At 37.6% G+C, this 18669-nt stretch overlaps 1 pseudogene across 1 annotated transcript in view; it reads right to left on the reverse strand.

Annotated features, from left to right (window-relative positions):
- Nucleotides 1–17886, reverse strand: part of LOC144374018 (transport and Golgi organization protein 1 homolog) — a 68324-nt pseudogene extending 50438 nt beyond the window's left edge. Inside the window, exon 1 of the transcript XR_013433543.1 lies at nt 17700–17886. The product of XR_013433543.1 is annotated as a transport and Golgi organization protein 1 homolog (transcript). The remainder of the gene's footprint in view (nt 1–17699) is intronic.
- Between the last annotated feature and the right edge of the window lie 783 nt (nt 17887–18669).

The following is an 18669-nucleotide window of genomic DNA, read 5'->3' on the forward strand; positions in this document are numbered from 1 at the left end:
CGACCAGCGCTGGCCGGTGCTCGGGTCCGGTTGGCCTGGCACTCGCCAGTTCGGCCGCAGCACGAACAGCCAGAAGAGCACCATGAACAGCCAGAAGACCAGCACCTGTGCCACAGCCATGTTGTGGTCACCTGGGTGAGCCGGTGGAGTAGGCTGCGGCGGGCGTCTGTGGGCACGTAGGAGATGGGGCTCAGGGCGCGTGTGGGTAGCCAAGCGCAGAGGGGTGGCGCCAGGGAAGGCTTAAGCCTTTCCCGGGTGACACTTCAGCAGGGATATCTGGGGGTCGATCCACAGACTCTACTGGAGAACGCACGGAGCTGGAGCTCCGTCCTTCTCTAGTCCAGACCTTCTCCTCGACTGAAGACCTTCTCCTCTAGTCGCTGCCTTGGCAACTAGGACTCTCCTTCTCGTCCAATCACCTGCCTTTGCTTCTGTGCCCTCACAAGCGACCCTCCACATGATTCTAGTCATCACCCACCCATCCCCCCCCACCCTGCCAACTGGTCCTTTCTGGCTTTCCTCAACGTCTCATTTCTGGTTCATCCTGAACTAGCCCACTCCACCATCACTCCCATCCCCCATTCCTGGTCTGGTACCTCCTTTTCTGAACTACCAAATCCCACCCCTGACTTGTCACATCTAGTCTCTGGTTCCAGGCTCCCTCCCCTTCAAACTCCTAGAGGTTCCTTGAAGCCCCACCCCAAGATCCCTCTGATTAGGAAAGGGGAAGTTGAATGGTACTGTGAGTGAGGGTGTAAACTGGAGACAGTGGCCTGCTTTTTTTTAAGGCGGGGACAGGTGGGGGCAGAGAGATGGACATTAGTCTTCAGGCTAAGATCTTGAGATTCTTATCTTTATCTGTAAGGGAAGAAATTACTTAATTCATAAGCATATTTTTAACTCTCATTTTGTGCTACCATTCATGCCAGACGCTGGACAAAGCCCAAGCATGGTGTGGGAGTGGATGAAAATCAAAAGACAAGATATTTGGTCCTGGTCCAAAAAAGTCCACAACTTAGTGGGAACCAACTGACAAAACTGATTGTCAGAGAAGAAAGCTAGTAGCTAACATTTCTTGAATGCTTTCTTTATGTCCAGTTGTTATTCTGAAGGTTTTATACATATCAATTCATTTAATCTTCATAACAATAGTACCTTAAAATAGTAGTAGGCCCTATTCCAATCCTTATTTTAGAGTAAATTGAGGCAGTCACACATCCAGTGAGTAATGGAGCTAAGTATCAAGCCCAAGGAGTAGACTCCTTTTCATCACAACCTATCAACTAACAAGCAATTGTACTTTCTGACAAGAGGAGCAAAATCTGATTTAAATCATAATATAGCTGAATTACTGATATGTACAGTTAAGGGGGGGAAGGCACAAGCTAGCCAGCCCAAGGAAGAGTGTCTGCAATGCTCCCATCCTGGGTGGAGCCATTCTCGTTTGTCTGTGACCAAGGGCTTGTTACTATAGTCTCTGCTAAGGTTATTCATCAACCTCCAACAATGAACCTATCAGTTGTTTCTCCAAATTAACTGAATCTTTAAAACTTAGAGAAAAGAATGTAGTCCACCATGTTCATAATGTTAAATAAAGAAAACGATGGGAAAAAAAAAGGTGTGCACAAACATTTGTCTACAGGGGCCATGAGAGGTCCCCGTTGGTCCAGTGTACTTCTGCGCTTTCTGGAGAACCAGTGGATCATACAGAGAAACTATCTATCTGAGTCATTCTTCATTTCTTTTCTACCATGTATTTATTATGTTATAAAATGTATCTAGTAGGCATCTCTAACAACATGTTGAAAACTGAACTCATTTTTCTCTCAAAATCTGCTTTCAGTCTTCCCTATCTCAGAAATAACAATGACAATTTAATTCCCATTATCCAGGTGCTCAAAGCCCAAAACTTACAAACCACCTTTGATCTCTTTTCTCTCACATTCCAACTCCAGTCCATTAGACAATATTATGTCTTTATTTTTATAATTTTATTGAGATATAGTTGACCTACAATAAATTGCACATTTAAGGTGTACGATTTGATAAGTTTTGACATGAATATACCCATGAGACTATCACCAAAATCAAAAAAGTATTTCATCCTTCTTTGTAATCCCTCCCCTCTCCTTTTCTGGGCTGTCTCCAAACATCTCCTGTCATCATAGATTGTTTTGCATTTTCTAGAATTTGATATAAATTACAAAGCATTTTATTTATTTATTTTTCTCACTTCCTTCTTTCCAAATAAGCATTTGAAACATGCCCAGAATCTGACCACTCCTCTGCATCTGCTAAGCCAATATACAGGCCAAACCCACATCATAAGTCACCTGAATGATTCCCATAGCCTTCTTCTGTCCTTGCTTCTGCCCTCATTTCCCCCAATATCTATTGTCCTGATGGCAACTAGAGTGATATTCTTAAATATAAATTTGATTGTGTCTCTCTGCTCAAAATCTTCCTATAGCTTCCCATTTCCAAATAATAGGCAATGACTTTAGCCAGGCCTGGTCATACTCATCTGTAATCCCAGCAGCTCAGGAGGCTGTCAGGAGGATCCTGAGTTCAAAGCAAGCCTCAGAAATGTAGTGAGTCCCTAAGAAACTCAGTGAGACCCTATCTCTAAATAAAATATTTTAAAAAGGACTGTGGGTGTTGCTCAGTGTTTAAGTGCCCCTGGGGGTTCAATCTCTGGTATCAGGAAAAAAAATAGCCATGACTTTATTATGGATTGCCCTGCCTTATTATGGACTGTTCTTATTCAATGTGACTCCCCTCATCCTTTTCTCCCCATTTCCTAACATTCTTCTCTAGTCTGTTAGTTCCATTTAAATACACCAATCCCACCCCTGCTTCAGAGCATTTATACTTGCAACTTTGCCTCAACCTTAACTGCCCAAATCATCTAACTAGCTAACTACCCCCTCACTTTATCATGTCTCTGTAACAGTGGCATTTCATGTGATAAAGACTTTTCCTGGCCATCCTACACAAAATAGAGCCTCTTGTCATGACTATCAAGCCCATTACCCTGCCTTTCTTTCTCTTCAGACTTGCCTTACCACTTTAGACTTCTCTTACCACTTGCCTTACATTTGTTTATCTTCTTGACTGCTCTGACCCAACCTCAAACACAATTTCCAACAGGAGCAGGAAATTAGTTATTTTGTTCACTACTGTTACATCAGTGACTAGGGAAATGCCTAGAATGTATGAGAGAGTTAACAAATGATTTGTTGGATAAACTCATGGTTCCAATAATATTATAAATATACTACACTATTAACCTAAACACATATATTAACTATTAAGCCCCCATATATAAATAGTACTGAGAGGAAATAAGCTATGAGAACAAGGCATTTAAGGTCCACCTCTCAGCAGCATGCATCCTCAACTCCAGGAATGTACACCTGAATGTGTTTGTTGAATAAAAACATACTTGTGTGGAGAGTAGTTGTTTGGTTACATGATACTGGAATATTTAAGTAGATCTTTTAAAACTAGTTTTAATTTTTTCTTATTTTTCTTATTATAGAATATGGTATGTTGTAGATTTTTTCTTATTGTAGAATAGAAATTAATGATAATTCATTGGTGGAAAAATCAGAAGAGCAAAATGATCTAATTGCATATTACCTTCTTGATATTTACTTTGACTCATAATCAGATATACTTTTATATGCATAGTCAGTGCTTCCAGTTACTGAAGAACTAGCTGCTTAGTTTGTAGAGTTTTCAATATTTTGATTTATCAGTATTATTTTTTAAACTTATTGCCTTAAAGACATATTAACTAGTCTGGTGGATAATGAGAAGAAAATTTCTCAACTGGCCACAATAAAGTAGTGGTGGTCTTTCTACTAGGATACATACAATTAGTGGATGAATCAGCATTCACTTTTACTCATAGCATTTAAATATGTGGCATTGATGTTTAACATGTTTAATATAAGGTTATATTAAAAACCTTCAGAAAAGGAACAGGATAGAATGTGGTGGTGATTGTTGGCATGGAGATAAATAATCTCAAGTGAATTATTCTTTAATACCTCAAAGGGAATTCTTACGGGGTTAGGGTTGAGTAATTGTTAAAGGTAAATGTGACCAGTTTGGGTGGAGGGGACATAAAATTCTAAGATATGAAGGGTTCCTAATGTCAGAGTACAATCTAAATGAGACAAAAACATATCTGAAACAAATAATTGGCAGCATAATAACATATACCATTGGAAGTTTGTGAAGGCACTTGCCTAGGAGCATTCAGTAGGCCTACCGCTGCTGTTACCAGGAAGAACCTCATCTATTGTAAATGATGTGCCAGAGAATAGTGTTAAACATTTATGGAAGACTAAATCTCTCCAAGAGGGGCAACAGATTTACCCTCGCATATGAAACATTGGAAAAAAAGTGGACAAAATACAAACAACAGTTCTCAGATATTAGATAATAAGCAGCATAAGAGTGACCTGATTAGATTATAGATTAAAGTCAGCAGAATAAATACATAAACATTTCTTACGACTAAAATTGGCTGTATGAAATGAGATAAATGATCTATTAATTGCCAAGATAAAAGTCTCTTCCCTATAGAAAGTGTGTATTCAGGACTAGAAATCTTGGCACTGTGTCATGTCAAATGTAGGAAAAAACCTGGCAGTTCATTTTGATGAGACTTAAGAAATTTCTTTTCCAGGGCATTTTGAGGTTTATCTAAACTTTGTAGATAATACAGGGAAGAACATTTTAATCTGCAAATAGATTATGTTCATTATTAGTTTGTAATCATTTCACAACTATCATATAATATTAAAGCATCATAAGAGACTGCCTATCATAATAGAAACTTTTATGACTCTAGCCATTAACATGTATTTTTCTAGTTATTGTAGACTCATACTTTTAAGCTAGTGCTATTGGTAAAATATATGATTATTTAAGTCTGATTGCCTTACTAATTTTGACCAGTTTATTTTTCAGATATCCATTTTGGGGTTTACTCTTTCAATTAATTTTTCGTTCCATGGACAATGAAATTGTTGTTGAGTATATAAGATGTTTCAGTTTCTATGTAAGTTGACCTAAGTGTCTACCACTATTGATGGGCAAAGATATAAGTAAGTTAGTATTTTTACTTAAAACTGTTATAGATCTAATGTACTTGATTTGTTTTCCTGACACAAAAGAGTATAAAACTAGAAAAACTAAACATTTTCAGGTATTAATTTCAGACATGATTGTAGGCCTGCTGCACAAAACACAATTAGGGAGATGAAGCTCAAGTAAGATGGTGGTCATACTGAGTTAAGGAGAAAATTATCAAAGTGCAAGATTATCATAGTGGTTGGAATTATGTGGACAAGAATGTCTGAGCTATTTATGGTGGGTGCAATGTAATTATGTGTGTGTTAGAGAGAGAATACTAAAAGCCTGGAGGAAATTCATTTTTGATATGAATGTACCAGATGAGACTCTTTAAGGCTTAGCAGAGTTTGACTACTATAAAGGAGACTGAAGATGATGCTAAATGGCAATGTTGGAAGAAATGGTTTCCAGCAGAGTCAGGTTGCAGCAGCTTCATTAATATATCATGCTGAAAATGTATGTGGCAGCCAGAGAGGAAAAAGGAAAAGAAAGGTGTGTGTGTGTGAAAGGAATCTGACGACAATCAAAGGGAGATCAGTAGAATAGAGGAAAGGGATCAGGGGAGAGAGGAAAGCAGGTAAAAGAGAAATACTCGAGAATGATATTGGCTAAGTTTTATCACTGTATTGTACATATGTATGAAAACATAACAACAGATCCCACCATTATGTACAAGTATAATGCACCATGAAATATGGAAATAAAGAAAAATACCAAACCTAGTGAGGCAAGGTGGAATATGCTTATAATCCCAGTGACTCAGGTAGATGAAGCAAGAGGATCACGAGCTCAAAGCCAGCCTTAGTAAATCGAGGTGCTAAAGCAGCTCAGCAAGACCCTGTCTCTCAATAAAATACAAAACAGGTCTGGGGATGTGGCTCAGTAATTGAGTACCCTGAGTTCAATCTCTGGTACCAAATAATAATAATAATAATAATAATAATAATAATAATAATAATAATAATAATACCACCAAATCTAATATGATCAAAACAATTCACCAGTAATTAGCCTGCATGACACATAAAACAGAATATCCTTTATAGGAAGACAATATAATCCAGACTTCCTATGATGTATCATCTATAAATGACCAGAATATCCAGGGGTGCTTAACCATTGAGCCACAACCTCAGCCCTTTTTTTGCATTTTATTTAGATATAGGCTCTCATTGAGTTGCTAAGTGCATCCCTTAGTTGCTGAGGCTAGCTTTGAACTCTTTTTTTTTTTTAACAATTTTAATTTTTAATAATGGAAACATTTTGCTATTCCAGAAAAAATTTCAGGGGAGAAAAATCTTCCCTATAAAAATAAACTCATCAAAATTATAAATATTATAACTTTTTTACTTCTGCAATTTAAAATGCTCCCCTGCAATACCACCCCTTCATATAACACCTTTCCTGTACCATCACATTTTGAAGAGAAAACAATATTACAGCAAAGCTCAGTTTTAATTTAACGTAACATTTGTAAAATGACTTTTTAAAATCTTTGGCCTTCAGAGCCTTTATTCTTATTTTACAACATTAAAAATGCTGCTGTAGTAACCAGTGTTTGGGAGAGAATATCACTCTTCTAGAACCATGAACAGACAGAATTTTAATACAGTAACTTACAAATTGTAACTTGTAGTGCACATGACAGGAAGGTTTGGATAAACACAGAGGAGAATATGCCTATTTCAGACAATCTACTTCAAGTAAAAAAAAAAAAAGAATTCACAGATACCCATCAGCTACTACTTCAGGTTCTAACAGTGTCATGAATCTGAGAAACAAATGCTTCACAAACTATAAATTTACTGGGATGAGTAATTAAAAGACCAGGTGGTTGATAACAGTATATTCAAACCCAATCCACAGTCTGAATAGGAAAACCAGTATTAAAATCATGAAGGCATTCCCTGAACAACAAAGGCCAAGTGTTGGGTGACAATGTCACTAAAACCTCATTGACACACTAAAAAGTAGTTACATGCAAAATTAAACAATGTGTGCCATGCATAATTTATTAGCTTTGAACTCTTGATCCTCCTGCCTTAGCCTCCTGAGTCGATGGGATTATAGGCATGTAGAATATCATTAAATTTTGCCAGAATGCAAAGAAGATAGAAAAATGAGAACCACAAGAGAAAATGTCACATATAAAAAAAGTTCCGTGAACTGACCCAGATGTTAGGATTAGCAGAAAAAAAATTTAAAAAGTTTTTATGACTAATTTCAAGGAATTAAAGAAAAGCTTAATCATAATGAATAAGTAGATATGGGTGTCAACATATAAATGAAAAATTTCTTTTAAAAGAAATAAAAAGTATAGTATTTGAAATGAAAAATTCATGAAACAAATCTATCATCAGATTATATAGTGCAAAAACAGCAAAAAGTTAACTTGGAGATAGACCAATAAAAATTACCTGGTCTAAAAATCAGAAAGAAAAAAAATAGAGACTTGGTTACTATCATTACAAAGTGACCTAACATACATATAATTAGATTTCTAGAAGAATAGAGGCATAAATTGTACAGAAAAAATATTTAAGACAATGATGGCTAAAATTATCTCAAATTAACAAAAAAGATGTTAACAGATTTAGGAAACTCAGTGAATACTAAAGTTAGTTACAAAGCAAATCACATCTAGATGCATCAGAGTCAACTGTAAATAATCAATTAGGAGGAAAAAGGTCTTGAAGGCAATTAGAAAAAAGTGGTGTGTTACGCATAGGTAAAAATGACTAAAATGATAGCTGACTTCTTATCAGAAATGAGAGATTAAAGTTAACGGAAAGGTTTAAGGTGCTAGAAGACAAAAACTGCTAATCCAGGATAAGTACTCTTCAAAACTGAAAGCAGAATAGACATTTTCAAATAAATAAAAAGTAAGAAAATTCAATACCAATAGATCTCTACTATTAACAATGCTAAAAGAACCTCTTCAGGATAAAAGGAGATGATCCATCAGGTAGAAACAGATGCACTGTGTGTTTTAGTTTACTGTGTAATAAACTTAATGGTTTAAAATAAAAATTGTTTGTTATTTCTCCTTATTCTATGATTTGGCTTTACATAATCTGATGGGTCCTTTGCTCTAGGTATTTATTAGTGCTTATGTGGTTTCCTTTAGCAGGGGATTGTTTAACCAAAGGTAGAACTGACAAAATAGCTTTGTTTACATGTCTGCTAGCTCAACTGGTTGGGTCAGGCTTATCTCCTCAAATGCTTTTAGTCATTCAGTCATTCTAAAATTTTTTATTTGTTTATTTGTTTTATTTATTTTATTTGTTGATTAGATTTCTAGAGGATAAAAGTAGAAGGTATATACCTTCCCAAGGTGTTAGGTCTAGGATTGGCATGGCATCACTTTCACCAAAAATATATTTTGTTCATTAAAACAAGACAAAAGACCAGCCCAGACTCAGCGAGTGGGAAAATAGATATTACTTCATAATGAGAGAAGCAACATGATACAGGAATGTGGAGAATTAGGGGTAGATATTTTTAGACAATGCACCATAAACAGAAATGAAAAGTACTAGAAATACTAAAATGTAGGTAAATATAAAAGGCAATATGTATACATATTTATTCTTTTAATTTCTTGGAAACATGACTAAGGTAAAAAACATAGGGTATACAGCTGTAATATGTATGACGACAAAGCACAAAGGACTTGGGGAGATGTGAGAAAGTATCACAATTTAAATTATGAAAACTGTGATAAATTGAAGAATGCATTTCATAATTCCTGGAAACATTGCTAAAACAATAATGTAAAGCAATAAAGCTAAACACTAATGGATAAATTAAATAAAATTTAATTTTTATTTAATGTAATTTTATTTAATTACATTAAATAAAAATATGAATAGAACGAAAACAAGAAATAGATAAAAATACATCATGAATAGTAAGCCAAGAAGAATGTAGAGGCTATACTAACATCAGATGAATTTAATTCAAGATAAAGAGTTTTATAAGAGATAAGAAAGACATTTCATAATACCATAATGTGTTTTTAAGAACACAGAAACATGACACCATACAACCAAACATTTATATGCCCCAAATATATGAGAGCTGACAAAACTGAAGAGACAAATCTATACTTTGAATTTTTAACACCCTTTTAACAACTGATAGTAACACTATAAAAAAATCACTAATGATACACAAGAGTCTGAACAAAACTATCAACCACCTTAACCTTATTGACATTGACTGACAATGCCCAACAACTCCAGAATATATATTCTTTTCTAGTCCTCATGGAAACTTGCAAGATAGGTTATATTCTTGGCAAAAAATTTTAAATATTGAATTTCAGTTTGTTTGCTGATCACAGTAGAAATAAATGGGGTATTCTTTAATAAAACTGGTCATTAAATAAAAGCCCTACAAATCATCAATAAACAGTGTTTTAGTTATCTATTGTTATATTTTTTAAAATTCCAAAATTTAGTGGCTTTAAAAAATAACCATTTGCCGGGAGTGGTGGTGCACACCTGTAATTCCAGTGGCTCAGGAGGCTGAGGTAGGAGGATCAAGAGTTCAAAGCCAGCCTCAGTAATGGCGAGACACTAAGCAACTCAGTGACACCCTGTCTCTAAATAAAATACAAAATAGGGCTAGGGATGTGGCTCAGTGGTCGAGAGCCTCTGAGTTCAATCCCCACTACCAAACAAACAACCATTTTATTTCTCATAATTTTGTAAGTCAAGACTTTAACCAAGGTTCTGCTCCAGTGTCACCTAGGCTCACCCATACAGCACACGCCTGATTTAGACTGCAAGGTCTGAGATGGCTTTGTATGTCTGGAACTAAGGTGCTGACTGTTGGCTTTATGTAGTCTCCCTTTCCATGTGGTCTTTCATATGTCAGGGGCTTTCTTCAAATGGACTCTCCCTCCAGCAAGATAGCCTGGGCTTCTTTACAGTGTGGCACAGGGTACCACAGAGAAGAAAAAATGAGTTTGTGCCTTTAAAGGATACAGTCAGTCCTTCCTCAAGTCTCAATCTTGGGTAGGATCTTGGTCCATGCATTTTGGGGGAATTTATAGTTGGATGACATTTTAATCTACATTACCATGTGAAATGTCTTTGTTTTCATGATTTCATTTTTGCTACATTGTTTCTTTTCCATACAATCAACTACAATATAGGATAATCTATTGACGATAATGTCTCTTCAATTGGTTGTGTGAAGCTTGCTCTATAATAATTTATATAGAAAAAACTTATGGGAATAATATTCTCTAAATGACAATTTCCTGATTTAAAAACATATAATTTGTAGCCAGTACAATAGTGCATGCCTATAATCCTAGCTACTCAGGAGGTTGACAAGTAGGAGAATGGTAAGTTTGAGGAGAGCCTGGGCAACTTGGTGAGACTCTGTCTCAAGAAAAATAAAAACAAAACAAACATTAATGACTGCAGATGTAGCTCAGTGGTAGAGCACTCCTCAGTTCAATCCTCAGTGCTGGGGGTTAAAAAAGGTCATTCATCACCATACTAAGACACTCCTTAGAGAAAAGTAATTGCAAGAACATTGTTCTCCTTCCTTGGGATATGTTTTTTTTTTTTTTTTTCTAGATTGGAATCTAGAAAGCCTTTTGTGTGCTTTGTGCTCTCATTATGGTTATGTGGCTTTTTAAATCTTGTTCATGCCATTGGATGTAATATCAGATTTTGGGTTTTTTTTGGTGGTGCTGGGGATTGAACCCAGAGCCTTGTGCGTGTGAGGCAAGTACTCTTCCAACTAAGCTATATCCCCAGCCCCAGTGGATTTTTTTTTTTGGAGGGGAATCTCTTCTTAACACATTTTGTGCCAGATTGTACTTGAGAAAGGGAAGTGATATGTACAGCATGGAACGATATTAGTTTCTGATTTTCCCACTTTTTAAAATCTTTTTAAAAAATTATTTATTTTTAATTCTAATTTGTTATATATGACAGCAGAATGCACTATAATTCATATTTCACATATGGTACACAATTTTTCATATCTCTGGTTGTATACAGAGTCACATCAGTTGTGTCTTTTTTGAAGAGAGAGAGAGAGAGAGAGAGGGAGGGAGGGGGGAGAGGGAGAGGGAGAGGGAGGGAGGGAGGGAGGGAGGGAGGAAGGGGAGAGAGAGATTTTTAAATATTTATTTTTTAGTTCTCGGCGGACACAACATCTTTTTTTGTATGTGGTGTTGAGCATCGAACCCGGGCTGCATGCATGCCAGGCAAGCGCGCTACTGCTTGAGCCACATCCCCAGCCCCTAGTTGTGTCTTTAAATGTGTACTTAGGGTAATGATGATAATCTCATTCCACTGTCTTTTCTATCTACTATTTAGATGTATTTGAGAACTTTAAGAAAAATCAGAAATACTCTTTCCTATTTTCATGAAATCATGAATTTTTAGCCATGTAAAATCTGTCCTGATGGGTTTTGGTTATATTTTTATACCTCATGAAAAGAGAAGAAATGTTCGCCAGGACAAGCCTCTAAACTGGAAGCTAATAGCCATGTTATCTTATGTGCTCTCTTCCTCCACATCATCACTTAGGTTTGAGTGAGGCCAAGAACTAATGACACAAAGAACAGAAGGAACTTTTCTTGTGATTACTGTATATTGTTTAAAGATAGCAAAGAATCAACTATTTGTAGCATTTTGAAAAATCCACATATAAATTTTTACTAGACTTTAAAATTTCTTCTTTGATACTCTGGTTCTACTCAAATGGTCCACTCTCAGAGGGGAAATTCAGAGAATCCTGGGAGAGTCATTATTTGTGAAGTCATAGTTATGAACAAAATCCTTTCTTGCAAAGACTTTCAAGCTGCCTCCCTTTAGCTTTCACTCATTAGTGCTGGTTGATACATGATGCTATTAAAAAAAAAACTGATCCTTATCTCACACATCCCTCTCACAAATATTGTAGAAGTACATTGTGATCCCACGAATCTTTGTCCATGGCCATCTTTCCCAGAATTCCCCAACTGTCTCTCATTTCACAGGGTTTAATCAACCTCCTTCCATCCTATTTCATATAAAGTAATCAACATTCCTTATAAAAGCTGACAGCACTTGGGTCCCCAGAACAATCCTTGTTGAGAAGGAAAAAAAGAAATTCATGACCAAATAATAGAGAAGGCAGCCGAGTCACTTAAAAGCTAAAATTGTAATAAAAGAGAAAAGAATGATCAAGGAACCAATTAAAAGACTATTCATGTATTTTTCTCCTAAGAACTATCAGCCATGCTTCCGTTTGCACAGGATGTTGGAAAGCGAAGCAAAATCCAAAGGACCACCAGGAAAAGTAACATCTTACTCCCCTAGTCCAGCTGCTGACCCCTCTCCACAATCTCTATTTGCAATGGAAATCTTACACCTTCTGGATGAGACAGAATGATGTAAATCGCTGGCCAAACAAATGAAAAGGCAGCAGCCTATTGTTAGTTCCTGGTTCACTTCCATTAACCAGTACCGGCTCAAGGGGCGGGCAACTCCATTTCCACCCTCAAAGGAGGAGTTGGGCGGGGCTAGGTTTTGCACATGCTCTCAAGGCAGGTTTCTGGGCATGCTCACCTTACCATATAACTGTGCTTTTTAAAAAACTTGGCATTAAAGATAAAGCAACCTTACTTTATACTTAATTGTGAATGGGCTGCTCTAACTACTCCTCTTTCATATTCATTTGTTATTTTTAACCATGCTTTATGTCTTCACTCTGTTTCGAAGAGGCAGCTGGAGCCCACAGGTCTAGACCCTCATCTGGGTCCTGCCAGAGGAACCATCTACCACAAAGAGAATCAAGACAGTCATCGAAGACAACATTCCAAATTTTTATCCAAGTAGAGAATCCAACAGTTAAACTGTCTGCAAAAATGTAATTTTTTTTTGTAGGTAGACTGAGATATATAATTATCTTTCTGAAAACACTGCAATTTTATTTTGTTCTAGTAAATAAAGTCAATCTAGATGAGTACAGAAAAGGGTGGAAACTTGGTACTAAGGTAATCAAATACAACTTAAAAATATGACCACACACATCTATTTTTTCTCTCACCCGAAACAGCTAAAGGACAATACACAGATTTCTAAAAAGATATATGAGGCAATGGTAGATGAAACAGTGCACGAATTCTTTGGAAGATAAAAAGTGGATAAGAAGAGGACAACAGATTCAAAAGAGCTGTGGAACCAAAACACTGGTATCTTGCTGGGGCTGACTGCAGGAACTGAAACCCTTTCAGTTCTCCAAAAACTCAGATGCACAAGCACAGGCACCACAGTACGGAGGAACTGAGAGGATCCGCACACCAAACACCAAGAGCACCATGTGCCCTCAGCTCCCTGTCTTTCCAATTTAAACCACCAATTTCACTGTAATGGTATAGGACTCGTCTTAGGATACAATGAGTTGTCCAGTGAAATCTTCAAATCTGACTTCCCCAGTGCAAAAGCTGGCTTGCCAACCAGTGCTGTTGGCATGAGGCCCAAAGGCCACCCACCTGTTCACAACAGAGCTGCCTGTCAGCTTTGGGGAATTTCACCAGCACGATGATCAGAGGACACCAGATGTTTCAGATAAACTGCTAACAAGAACAAGAGACTCCAAAACAAAACTTTTAAAAAGAGGAGGAAGAAGGAAAAGCAAATAGAGGAAAAAGAGATAATACAGTGGGCAGGGAAACACTTTCTGAAAAGATATAATAAATATCCTCCCTGAGATATATTTTAAAAAGCTATAATAAATGTCCTCGGGGAGGATATTATATCCTTGAAATGGGAATAAAATACGATTAAAACAACAAGCTGAGAACAAGAAAAAGTTCTTGAAGAATATAAATGTGATACTATCATAACAAATTTTAAAGATAAAACACAAGAAAAGTCCAAGAACTGTGTTCTGTAAAATAATGCCAATTGCCTAGATTTTGAATTCTCCATATATTCCATAAAAACCACACCAGTCAACAAGGATAATCAAACCACCCCTAATCTAAGCCTACCACAAAATTAGGAGTCGGGAACTACTATAAACTTCCACTTGAAGGTAAACAGAGAATGAACATCCCAAACCAGCTGAGCTCTGAAGCCCTCACTGGTCTAGGGAGGCAGACAGAGACTGCACAGGAGCAGGACAGTGGGGCTCTAGCAGTGCCAGACAGATGAAGTTCATTTTCCAGAATGAGGTCACCCCAGGATGACTGAGATTGGTAGTTCAGAGCAGTGGCTGCTTAGGAATTCAAAGGAAGGGCTGGAAGGAGACGCAGTCAGACATCTAGGGACACTTTGCTCTCGGGTGAGAAAGGGGTAATGCAGACAGCCTTCGACAGTCTATGGCAGGGAGAGAGAGAGAAGCAATGGGAGAAAATTCAGAAGGACAAAACCAAAAGCCTCGCCCAGCCCTTTTCCTACCAGTAAAAAAAGCACCCTACTGAAGCCACTGTGCTTCTCTGTATTTATGAGAGAAAGAACTCTTTTTCGGGGTGGGGTGGGGTGGGGTGGAGAGGGAGGTACTGGGAATTGAACTCAGGGGCATGAACCACTGAGCCACATCCCCAGCCCTATTTTGTATTTAATAGAGACAGGTTCTCACTGAGTGCCTCGCTTTTGCTGAGGCTGGCTTTGAATTCATGATCCTCAGCTTCTGGAGTCACCGGGATTACAGGTGTGCACCACTGTGCCAGGCTAGAAGGAACTCTTGAATTAAGAATCTCAGTAAGGGTGAAAGATCTATATAATGAAATTTACAGAACCTTAAAGAAAGAAATCAAAAAAAGACCTTAGAAGATAGAAAGATCTACCTTGCTCTTGGATAGGCAGAATTAATATTATCAAAATGACCATACTTCCAAAAGCGCTATACAGATTTAATGCAATTCCAATCAAAATCCCAATGACATTCCTCATAGAAATAGAAAAACAATCATGAAATTCATCTGGAAAAATAAGAGACCCAGAATAGCTAAAGCAATCCTTAGCAAGAAGAGTGAAGCAGGGGGCATCACTATATCAGACCTTAAACTATACTACAGAGCAACAGTAACAAAAACAGCATGGTATTGGCACCAAAACAGACTGGTAGACCAATGGTACACAACAGAGTATACAGAGACTAACCCACAAAACTACAATTATCTTATATTAGACAAAGGTACCAAAAACATGCACTAGAGAAAAGATAGCATCTTCAACAAATGGTGCAGGGAGAACTGAAAATCCATATGCAACAAAATGAAATTAAACCCCTATCTCTCACCATGCACAAAACTCAACTCAAAATGGATCAAGGACCTGGGAATAAAACCAGAGACTCTGCGTTTAATAGAAGAAAAAGTAGACCCTAATCTCCATCATGTGGGATTAGGCTCCAACTTCCTTAATAAGACTCTTTTGGTGCCAGAATTAAAATCAAGAATCAATAAATGGGATGGATTCAAACTAAAAAGTTTCTTTCTTCTCAGCAAAAGAAACAATCTGTGAGGTGAATAGAAAGCCTACATCTTGGGAGCAAATCTTTACCCCTCACACATCAGATATAGCACTAATCTCTAGGGTATATAAAAAACCTCAAAAGCTAAACACCAAAAAAAAAATAAATAACCCAATCAATAAATGGGCCAACGACCTGAACAGACACTTCTCAGAAGATAATATACAATCAGTCGACAAATATATGAAAAAATGTTCATCATTACTAGCTATTAGAGAAATGCAAATCAAAACCACTCTAAGATTTCATTTCACTCGTCAGAATGGCAGCTATTATGGATACAAACCACAATAAGTGTTGGCGAGGATGTGGGAGAAAAAGGCACTCATACACTGCTGATAGAACTGCAAATTGGTGCAGCCAATATGGAAAGCAGTATGGAGATTACTTGGAAAATTGAGAATGGAACCACCATCTGACCCAGCTGTCCATCTCCTCAATCTATATCCAAAGGACTTAAAAACAGTATACTACAGGACACAGATGCATCAATGTTTACAGCAGCACAATTCACAATAGCTAAACTGTGGGACCAACCTAGATGCCCTTCAATAGATGAATGGATTAAAAACTGTGGGGGGTGTGTGTGTATGTGTGTGTATACACACACATACACACATACAATGGAATATTACTCAGCAATAGAAGAAAATAAAATCATGGCATTTGCAGGTAAATGGATGGAGTTAGAAAAGATAATGCTAAGTTAGCCAATCCCAAAAAACCAAATGCTGAATGTTTTATTTGATATAAGGAGGCTGATTCATAGTGGGATAGAGAGTGGGAGATGGGAGGAACAACAAGCTCTAGATAGGGCAGAGGGGTTGGAGGGGAAGGGAGGAGGCATGAGGTTATTAATGATGGTGGAATGTGATAATTATTATCCAAAGTACAGGTTTGAATACAGGAACTGGGTGTGAATATACTGTGTATACAATCAGAGATATGAAAAATTGTGCCCTATATGTATAAGAATTATAATGCTTTCTGCTGTCATATATGAATAAAAATTTTTAAAAAAGGTCAGTAAAACCCTCTCACACCAGCCCATATTGACTACCTCTTGTTGATACAAGAGAACAGTCATTTTAAAAATAATCATGAGGAAAAAAAAAAAACCCTTTCAAGTCTGAAATTCAAATATTTCAGAACAGAAAATGGACAAAAAGATAAATATTGGGGCTAGGGTTGTAGTTCAGTGGCAGAGTGCTTACTCAGCATGTGTGAGGCACTGGGCTCGATCCTTAGCCACCACATTAAAAAAAATAAAATAAGGGCATGCTGTCTATCTACAACCATATATAGTTGTAGATTATATATATATATATATATATATATATATATATATATATATAGAGAGAGAGAGAGAGAGAGAGAGAGAGGGGGGGGGGACACCAAATTTGAGTAAAAAGAAAAAGGAAGACAAAATGATCTCCTACACCTCATGGGTCTTTTTTTTTTAATATGTATTTTTTTAGTTGAAGTTGGACACAATGCCTTTATTTTTACTTTTGTTTTTATGTGGTGCTGAGGATTGAACCCAGGCCCGTGCACGTGCGAGGTGAGTGCTCTACCGCTGAGCCACCACCCCAGCCCCCCACCTCATGGGTCTTAAACGACCTAAAGCACATGACATAGTCAGTACTGTTGATGAACACAATAAATGTCCATAAATATCAGTTGCAATTTAAAAAATATTCTACTATTGAGAAGAGGAATCACTGTGCAAAGCACCACCATAAAGATAGGAGGTTTACCAAATAAACTCCAGAGAAGATGTCTGCGTCAAGGGAGAAAAGGTTCAAATTTAATCCTTGAGACTGACAGGACCATAAACATTAATATCATCACTTGGATTCAAAGTCCAGCTTCAAGGGAACAAGGATTACTCTGGTAGTTCTTGGACCAGGAAGCCTTAAGAATGTCATCAGATGACTACAGGGCTGGGTAGGAAAGAAAGGTCCCAGAGCAGGACACAGGACTTCCCGTGGGGACGCATCTCACTCACACCCTACCTTGAGGTGATGAAGTCACTGGCTCACCTAACCCCAACTCACTTCCTTCCTCCTGTTCTCTGATCCCTCCTCCAGCTGCAGGCAGGGCATCAGAGGCCCACTGGCTATTCTCTGTCTCTCCCAGGATGGACTCCAGGTCTACCTCCTCCAGGGTGCTCCCCTCAGAGAACAGCAGTTTATCCAAGCCAAATTTCAGTATGTCACTCAATTTGAATGAAGAAAACGAGAGATCCAGTTAGTTCTCATGAAAACACAGATGAGGATGTGTGACTTGCTAAGTGTCTAAATGATACCAGGTAATTCTTTCCCTGATGGACTTTCTTCTCTTCCATCACAAATGACACCTGCCAGGCTGTTTTGAAGTTGGATGAGGAATAAGCAGAGAGGTGATAAATGATGATCAGAGATGTTGACTTTGACAATTATTTACAATACCAAAAAAAAATTTGGGCCTCCAATTTTTTTGAGGAGTGGGGGCAGATAAAATGATTCCAGCATCTTCTATAGCACTTCTCACCAGCATTTTTTACAGGCACTTCCAGCAGTCCTGAGAGAACTCAGAGAACCTGTTGGCTACCTTCTTACCTCTCCTACTGCTAAACTCTTATAAAGAGAAGGTGCCACTGAATACCTCATCTCACCATGAGCTGCCACCTGTCCTTGCCAAGCCGCTTTGCTACTACAGTGGTTTATGGGACCCACTTTGGCAAAACCATAACCACCCTGATCACCAGACCCAAAAGCCCTTTCTCAATTTCAATCTCCCTAGATAGTCCTGCGGCACTCCCCATCCTGCCCTCTTGCTCCCCCTAGGGGATATACTCAGCCTACTTCCTATGGCTACAGGAACCAGAATCTTAGATAGTGTTACCTGGCTTTCATTTGCTACTTGCAACTCTCCACCTCCCTAAGTACTATCTCTTAGGAATTTTGAACCAATTGGGATCCACATCATGGGACTTCATTTTCATTTTGCCCTTTTAGATTTGGTTAATTATCTATAGATTGTCTA

The sequence above is a fragment of the Ictidomys tridecemlineatus genome, unplaced genomic scaffold (genome assembly GCF_052094955.1).
Source record: "Ictidomys tridecemlineatus isolate mIctTri1 unplaced genomic scaffold, mIctTri1.hap1 Scaffold_55, whole genome shotgun sequence".
Taxonomy (NCBI): Eukaryota; Metazoa; Chordata; class Mammalia; order Rodentia; family Sciuridae; genus Ictidomys; species Ictidomys tridecemlineatus.